Source organism: Gossypium arboreum, chromosome 13 (assembly GCF_025698485.1).
Source record: "Gossypium arboreum isolate Shixiya-1 chromosome 13, ASM2569848v2, whole genome shotgun sequence".
NCBI classification, from domain to species: Eukaryota; Viridiplantae; Streptophyta; class Magnoliopsida; order Malvales; family Malvaceae; genus Gossypium; species Gossypium arboreum.
This window is the reverse complement of record NC_069082.1, coordinates 73037386-73045858: the sequence shown is the minus strand read 5'-3', so window position 1 is coordinate 73045858 and position 8473 is coordinate 73037386. Positions and strand designations below refer to the sequence as shown.

Genomic DNA, 8473 nt, shown 5'->3' with positions numbered 1-8473 from the left:
ACCCATAAGGCCAAATCCAAACTTAGCATTTAAACCATATTCGTATGGCTAAAAGTTTACATATTAATGTTCAAACAAAACATAATAGCCTATACATGCCGAAATGTTCTCTTAGACCAACTAAGAAGAGGGTACCAAAAAGTTGCAAGCCGGTGTGATGACTTCGACGATGGTCCCCGGCACACAAAATGGGTCAAAGAAACCTAAATAAGTAACAAAACAAACACACCAAATGAGTATATAACTCAGTAAGTCATAAGCCTCACATACCATCCATTTATAAAAGATCATAAGAGAAAGTAAATAATGCAAAATTAGCTACTCCAACCATACCAAACTATGCTACAATTTCTTAGAATTTCGATTCAATCTCATGCCAAGTCCTACAATCAAATCAAATACCAAAACAACCCAATTGATTTAGACCCGATTCCTCAAAGCATGGAATCATGATGCACTAGATAAATTTATACCTACTCAGCACATGTCTCAAGTTCGATATTTTAGTTACTAGTTCTACCACTTCGTTCTTTCATGCACATTTTATATTATCAACCGAATTTGCACACATAGTGCTTGTCACACTCGCACACATAGTGCCATAGTAAACCGCACACTCAGTGCATTGGATTTTCTCTCATGCTTCAACATCCAAATTGGCACACACAGTGCCACTTAATTCCGCACACATAGTGCCATATGTTAACTTATTATGATAAGACAATTTACTTAATTCAAATAGCACATATGGTCACATTAATAAATAGGAAAATCACTCCAAAAGAATACTCATCAAAAGGAATTCTTTTATGATTCACTAGTATTATTTATATACAAACTAATCAACCTTACAAAAATGCTTAAGGACTTACCTTGTGTTGGGTAAAACGGTTCCAACTCGGCTACTCGATGTTCTTTGCTTTGCCCTTGCTTGATTCCCCTCCTTTAACTTCTTAAGCTTAATCGAATAAGTTAAACTAGTTTAACCGTCTTGCTAAATATTTATATCAAGATATTAATGATTTCATATCATAAGAAACCAATGGTAAATTTTTATCTTTCTACCTTATGCTTTTGAGCCATTCGGCTAATAACCATATAATATCACCTTACTATCAATAATCCAATTACACATACATATATACATATTTGTATATTAGGCAACCACCCTTACTAATTACTCATTTTAGTCGATTTTATACAATCAAAGGTAATATCACAAATGGGCATACTTATATAGCGAATGTGCAAAAATTAGATTTAACATCACCTATACACTTAATTAGATGGCGAATACATATACTATCAATTAATATCATTTTATTCTTTTAAACACATAGTTTCCTCTCATGAACACTTGACCTAATTTTTCCTAATCTAGCATAGCTTCACATCTATTTGTAACATCATATAAATCCACATATAACTACATTTCTACCTAAATTTTCTTTCACCTTTCTACTATTTCCATTCACAACATCAAAAGCACCATACTCTTAGCATTTACCTCTCCCTAACCGTATGCCATTTAATTACCTATTTAGGTAGAAAATTAACATATGGGATATAATAAGACATTGGCTACTACTAGATTTTCACAGAAATTTTAACAAAACTAACATGAATCCTACCTTAATCAATCCCCTTAGGATGGCCGAATGTCTTAGAACATTTCTCTCTTCTTTCTCCTAGCTCACGGCACTTGAAAATGAAAGAGGATGAAGACTTTCTCTTGTTCTCTTATTTTATTCATCTTTCCTTTCTTTAATTTATTTTAACCATTTACTAATAAAAGCATTACATTAAAAATTCAACTTAATGGAAGAACCATCCTTGCTTGGCTGGCCACTACTTGAGTTTTGGGCAATTTGACATGCAAACCCAAGTTTTCTCACCTTGTTGTTATTTGATCCTTACAATTTACCTATCATCTTTTCTAAGTTTCTCAACTAAGTCCTTTCAAGAAAATTCACATTCCTAAGAATAAATTAAAACATTAATTTTCCATACACACACTATTACACATCAAATATATGCAATTAAAATTAAAGTAAATTTTTATGACTCAGTTTTGTGGTCCGGAAACCACACTCCGACTAGGGTCAAATTAGGTCTGTCGCATGCCAACTGTTACCCATTAAGTGCACAACACTTAGGTAAGTAGAACAAGTTCTAAGTTCGTCTAACGATAACTCTTTTTGAGAATGACTATTAAGCCATTGTTACCATTAGAGTAGAACTTCAGAATCAGAGTGGTAGCTCTAGTATTTTGCCAAAATAGTAGTAAAAATATTTTGTGGGTGAGCTTAGCTACCCTATGACGAGAAGGAATTAACCCACTAGATGGGCAGAGTTAACGCATGAACAAACCTAGGATTTGTGAGAATATCTACTAGAATTAGAATTAAGAAGATTTCAGTCAAGCAATGTTCGGCCCAAAGCATCCTCCAAATTAAGATTGCAAATAAGCTCTATGGATTAGACTGTATCCATCAACGGGGTGGTCTAATATCAGTAAATTAGTCAGTATCTATATTTTGTTAAGTGCTAATGGATTTACAAATCAAATGGGGCAGGTATAAAATGAATGTATGAAAGGATAAACTATGTTGAAGGTTTTGGTAAGAATGAAAGGTGATTAGTTTCGTGAACCATATGAGGGTAGAGATCGGGAAGAGTTTCTCTGATTTTGCCTCAAGGCTAAGCTTGAAAGGGAATTTCAAGGATGCAAATTTCCTTTTTGGGTGGGCAGTTGTCACACCCGATTTTTCTTAAATCCAGAATTTAGGATTAGTTGGGGGTTAAATTGAAAGAAGCCTTAAGTTGGCATCTTCTATAGAAAAATCAGGAAAATTTAGTGGCTGATTTGGAAACAGTTAACTTGCAATTCTAGTTCAGTTGGATTAAGACCAATTGGTTCCTTAATTGGAGCCAAAAAGACTACCAATGGATGATTTTTATAAGGTTGATAATCGGGAATGAAAGGCTATAAATAGTATGGAAATGAATTCTCGAGGTGAATTCTTCTCAACCCTATTTTGTTCTCTCCGTCATCTTCTTCAGTTACTCTAAAGGAGAAGAAGAAATGAGAGCTCTGCATGAAGCAATATTCTTGAAGATATATTCAACAGGATAGATAAGCAAGGGGATTGGTAAGCTTCTAAGTCTTTCATTGTTTGTAAATTTGAGAAATTGGATTTAAGAATTTTCAGAACCTTTAAGGGGGTTTTGCATGTTTTTGGAAACAAATTTTTTCATCTAGAATGCTGAGTTTAACTTATGAATTTGGTTGTAATGCTTAGTTTCCAAGAGAATAGAAGCTTAGGCATTCGAAAAAGCTAAGTTGAGGAGGCAAAGAAGCATTAGGTAACTTTCTATACTCTATTCCTAAGATGTTGTATGGCTGACATGATTTTGTGTTGAGTTTAGAGAGAGTTTTGTGATGATGTATGATCTCTACTGATTGATAATTTTTTTCATGTATTGTACATTTATAATGGTTGTGTACGAAGGGAAAATTATTGACAAGGTAGATGAAGTTAGGATTTGGTGATGTGGATAATTGGGCAGATGATTGAGAAATGTAGTTTTTGTTTATCGTAATTTGGAATGTTTGGGTACAAACCACGATGTGCAAAGCTCCAGGCCTTACAGAGGGGACACTATGGTGTTCAAGCATCAAGGTTAGAAGTGAGGCAAAATGGATGGGCTGTAATGAGGTATACTGTGTAAGACCATAGCTCGACTATGGCAACATAGAAAGTCCGCTATGAAATTAAACATGGGGTATAATGTAGAAGACCATAGCTCGACTATGATAACAAAGAGAATATGCCGAAACATTAAACATTGGTTATGATGTGTAAGACCATAGCTCAACTATGGAAACATATAGAATCCACTAGAACATTAAACATGGGATATAATCTGTAAGACCATAGCTTAGTTATGGCAACATGAAATGTCTGCTAGGACATTAAACATGGGGTATAATGTGTAAGACCATATCTCAACTATGGCAACATAGAGAGTTCACCAAGATATTAAACATGAGGTATGATGTATGAAACCATAGCTCGACTATGATAGCATATGGAGTCTGTCGAGAAACTAAACGTGAGGTAGTCCATGAGACAATAAAAACGAGGTAGTCTGCCAAGACTGTAATCATGGAAAGTTATACAAAAGAGGAAAAAAGGGTTAGAGGGAAAATGCAAGTGCTGACAAGCGATAGCTAGCCAATGGGTTTGAGGAATCTGCTAGAAAAGGAAAAAGTAATAGAAATAGGAAAAGTTTTCCAAAACAGTAAACGTGGAAGCCAATAGGGCATATGGTGGTAACCCAACAAGAATCAGAGATGAAAATGACGTGACAACAATGCCTTGTATATAGGAAAATGAAAGAGGATTTATCCAAGGATCGCAGACAAAGATCCACCATTAAGAACAACTAGAAAGTGCTTAAACAAACTCTATGTGTTAGAGGGAAGTCTTGGAAGAGTAACAAGAGATTCAGTCCCGGTATAAGGCCTTGTTGATACCATAGTTTATATGAGGAGGTCTAAACGTATATACTCCATATAATCTAATCTATAAAGAGGGGTTAGTTGGAACCTATAGATAGAAAGAGATACTAATAAGGATTATCCAAGTGATAGTTCTGTTTGTCAAGACTGTTCCTATTTGAGGATAATCTATTGCGGGTGTACCCACCATAGAGTTAGTTTCATAGGGAACCATCATATAAGGGAGACCGTAAAATCGAATGGTCGCTCAAATAACAATCTACTAGATACTATAGGCCAAAATGGTCCACTACAAATGGACATGTTACACTTTAAAAGCAAGGTATTGCAAATATGGCGAATTACAAGGGAGTAGTTAAAGCAATATTTTAACCCGAGTGTAGGATATAAGTAGAAAAGATGAAATAGAGTTAAGTCTGCCAGGGTTGTAACACCCCGTACCCGAGACCGTTGCCGGAGTCGAACACGATGTGCTAACAGACTTAATTCATTTATTTTCTCGGTCCATTTTAAAAATTTCCAGACAAGCTGGCTAACTGCGTCACTGTCACCTTAAAAATCATATCTTGAGTTCCAAAACTCGAAAACCAGTTTTGTAAATTTTTCCTGAAACTAGACTCATATATCCATCTACAAATTGTTTTCTAGAATTTTTGGTCAGGCCAATTAGTACAGTTTATTAGTTAAATTCTCCCCTGTTACAGGGTTCGACTATTCTGACCTTCATGCATTACGACTTGGATCTATCCCTGTACAGGGCTTCAATACTTATGCCGTTTGTTTCTAAAGAAACTAGACTCGAAAAGGAATCTATACATATATGGCATGACTTCTAACTATCTCTGGTTAATTTATAATGAATTTCCTAAGTCCAAACAGGGAATCCAGAAACCGCTCTGGCCCTGTTTCACGAAAACTTTAAAATCTCATAAAATACTATTCATATGATCATTTCATTACTATCCTATGAAAAATAGATTCATCAAGGTTCAATTACATAATTTATTCACTATTTAATTCCATTCCTACTATTTTTAGTGTTTTTTTCAAATCCACACCACTGCTGCTGTCAGCATCTGTTTTTAAGGTAAACTTTACCTATTTCATGGTTTTCCATGAATCAACTAGAGTTTGTCATACATAGCATCAAAATAAACGTAATTAACCATTCCCAATGGCTAATCGTTACCAAACATTTCCATACCTCTTAATGAACAACATACAAAATGATTATAATGCTATGCTCAAAGTCTATATAAGCCATTTTCGCATGGCTATCCAAATTTATACAAAACCAAAGGGTACATGACCAACAACAAAAAGGGTAGTCCTATTGTAACGCCCCCACACCCGAGACCGTCGCCGGAGTCGAGTATGAGGTGTTACTAAGCTTAGTTTAACATTTTTAGAACTTTGGATTATTTGTTTCTACATTCACAGCTTTTAAGCTACTTGCGTCACAGTCACAAGAAAAATCATATCTTGAGTTACGAAACTCGAAATTAAGATCCGTAAATTTTCCCTAAATCTAGACTCATATACCTATCTAATAATTTTTTTTCTAGAATTTTTTGTTGGGCCAATTAGTACATTTTATTAGTTAAAGTTACCCCTGTTTCAGGACTCGACTGGTCTGACCTCTGTTTACTACGAACCACATTTCTCTCTGTAAAAAATTCATATGACTATGAGGTTTATTTCTAATAAAACTAGACTCAATAAGGATTCTGAGGATATAAAATACACCACCTAATTATATATTTACAATTTATGGTGAATTTATAAATTAGGAACAGGGGATTCAGAAACTGCTATGAATCTATTTCACTAAAATTCAAATATCTTCTAACATATACTTCCTTTACTTGTTTCATTTGTTTCATGTGAAACTAGACATAATAAGCTTCAATTTGATATGTAGTTCACCACTAAATTCAATTTCTATGATTTTTAGTAAATTTTCAAACTCGCATTAGTGTTGCTGCGGTATTCTGTTTATGGTAAATTTCATCCTTTTTATGAGTTTTTATGCACTAAGTATCTTAATAGTTTTCCTTAACATCAAACATAATCTAAACTAACCATTTTCATAATTTATCATTATCAAGCATTTCCTCAACCATTTCACAACCATACCATAAGATCATTTACACAAAATGGGTATATTGCTATACATGCCATACTTAAATTTACAAGCCATTTACCAAAAGTCTTCTGGATAGTGTGACTGAGCCTTCGACCTATCCCGACTCCTGAGCTGGCTTGTCCAAAACTACAATGAGTAAGAAGGAGGGAGTAAGCATAAATGCTTAGTAAGTTCATATGTAAATAATAAGTAACATAACAAGCAGTTATACCAGTCAACATTAGCATACATCACTAAAACACATATCACATTTTAATCATTCTTCATCATCTTATTACCTTATCGTGGTTGTATCAATACTCAACCCGAGGGTTAAATACATACCTGTCCAAAATATCCAATTCATATCACTTACCAATCGTCTCTTTACATCTCGAAATTTTCCTCCATTTGAGTAGAACTTTACCCGTTGAACACATCGAATATAATTAGGATACATGGATAACTTGCACATAAGTGCCATATATACAATCAAGCAATCATGTAACCCGCCCATAAGCGAACTCGGACTCAACTCAACGAGCTCGGGCGTTCGCATCCATAAGTGAACTCGGACTCAACTCAACGAGCTCGGATGCCTAGTTACATTTCACGAACTCGGACTCAACTCAACGAGTTCGGATATTCGCATCCATAAATGAACTCGGACTCAACTCAACGAGTTCGGATGCTCAACCATCCTAGTGACATGTCACTTGTATCCTAATCTATTCCTAAGGTTCAAACGGGCGTTTCCTCGATCACACATCTTTGCCATCTTCCACGGAATATCGAAATTGATACTTCGGTGATAGTTCATACTCATCAAGTAATTCACATAATTACATGTTATTCAACAATAACCACAAAGCATAATATTTCATGATAATAATCAGCATCATATCATATAAACAACATTAAATTGCTTAAAATGACAATTATGTTACTACATTTACACATGAACTTACCTTGGTACCAAAATACAAAGATTTTGCAATTTAGTCCACAATCTTTTCTTTTCCTCGATTGAGGTCGATTCCACGTCTTTCTTGATCTAAAATAACACATTTAGCTTATTTAATACTCACATTATCAAATTAATCCTTAACTCAAATTTTGGCAAAATTACAATTTTACCCTAAACTTTTGCATATTTACATTTTTCCCCTAGGCTCGGGATTAAACTTTATTCCTTATTCTTATGTTTTACAACATGCTGATCACTTATCTCTTCTATGGCAACATCAAATTCTCACTCTAACATGTACTTGTGACTATTAGGTATTTTTACCGATTAAGCCCTTTTACTCGTTTTTGCTTAAAATCGAGTAGTACAAGTTGTCTAACATAATTTAAAACTTCATATTCTATCATAAAACATCAAAATACACAAATTTCATCTATGGGTATTTTTCCAAATATAAACCCTAGGTTAAATTATTGCTAACATAAGCTTTATCGAGTTAAGGGATCTCAAAAACATAAAAATCATTAAAAACGGGGCTTGGAATCACTTACTATGGAGCTTGGAAGCTTGAAACAAACCCTAGCTATGGAGAACCCTTGAAATTTCGGCCTAATGAAGAAGATGGACAAAAATTGGCTTTTAATTTTGTTTTTAATTCATTTTAATAACTAAATGACTAAAATACCCTTACTACTAAACTTTCCAAAAATTCCTTCCATGTCAAATTTTGTCCATGAACTTAAAATTGGTCAAATTGCTATTTAAGACCTCCTCATTAATATTCCAAAACAATTTCATACTAAAAACTTCTAGAATGCAAGTTTTGCAACTTATTCGATTTAGTCCCTACTTTCAA

General features: G+C 34.2%; 1 long non-coding RNA gene across 1 annotated transcript; it reads right to left on the bottom strand.

Annotated features, from left to right (window-relative positions):
* Positions 1-6609: 6609 nt before the first annotated feature.
* LOC128286619 (uncharacterized) lies at positions 6610-7697 on the bottom strand. Its single transcript, XR_008277239.1, has 2 exons — positions 7619-7697; positions 6610-6797 (listed from the first exon to the last, which is right to left on the bottom strand). It is a non-coding gene; the product is annotated as an uncharacterized LOC128286619 (long non-coding RNA).
* Between the last annotated feature and the right edge of the window lie 776 nt (positions 7698-8473).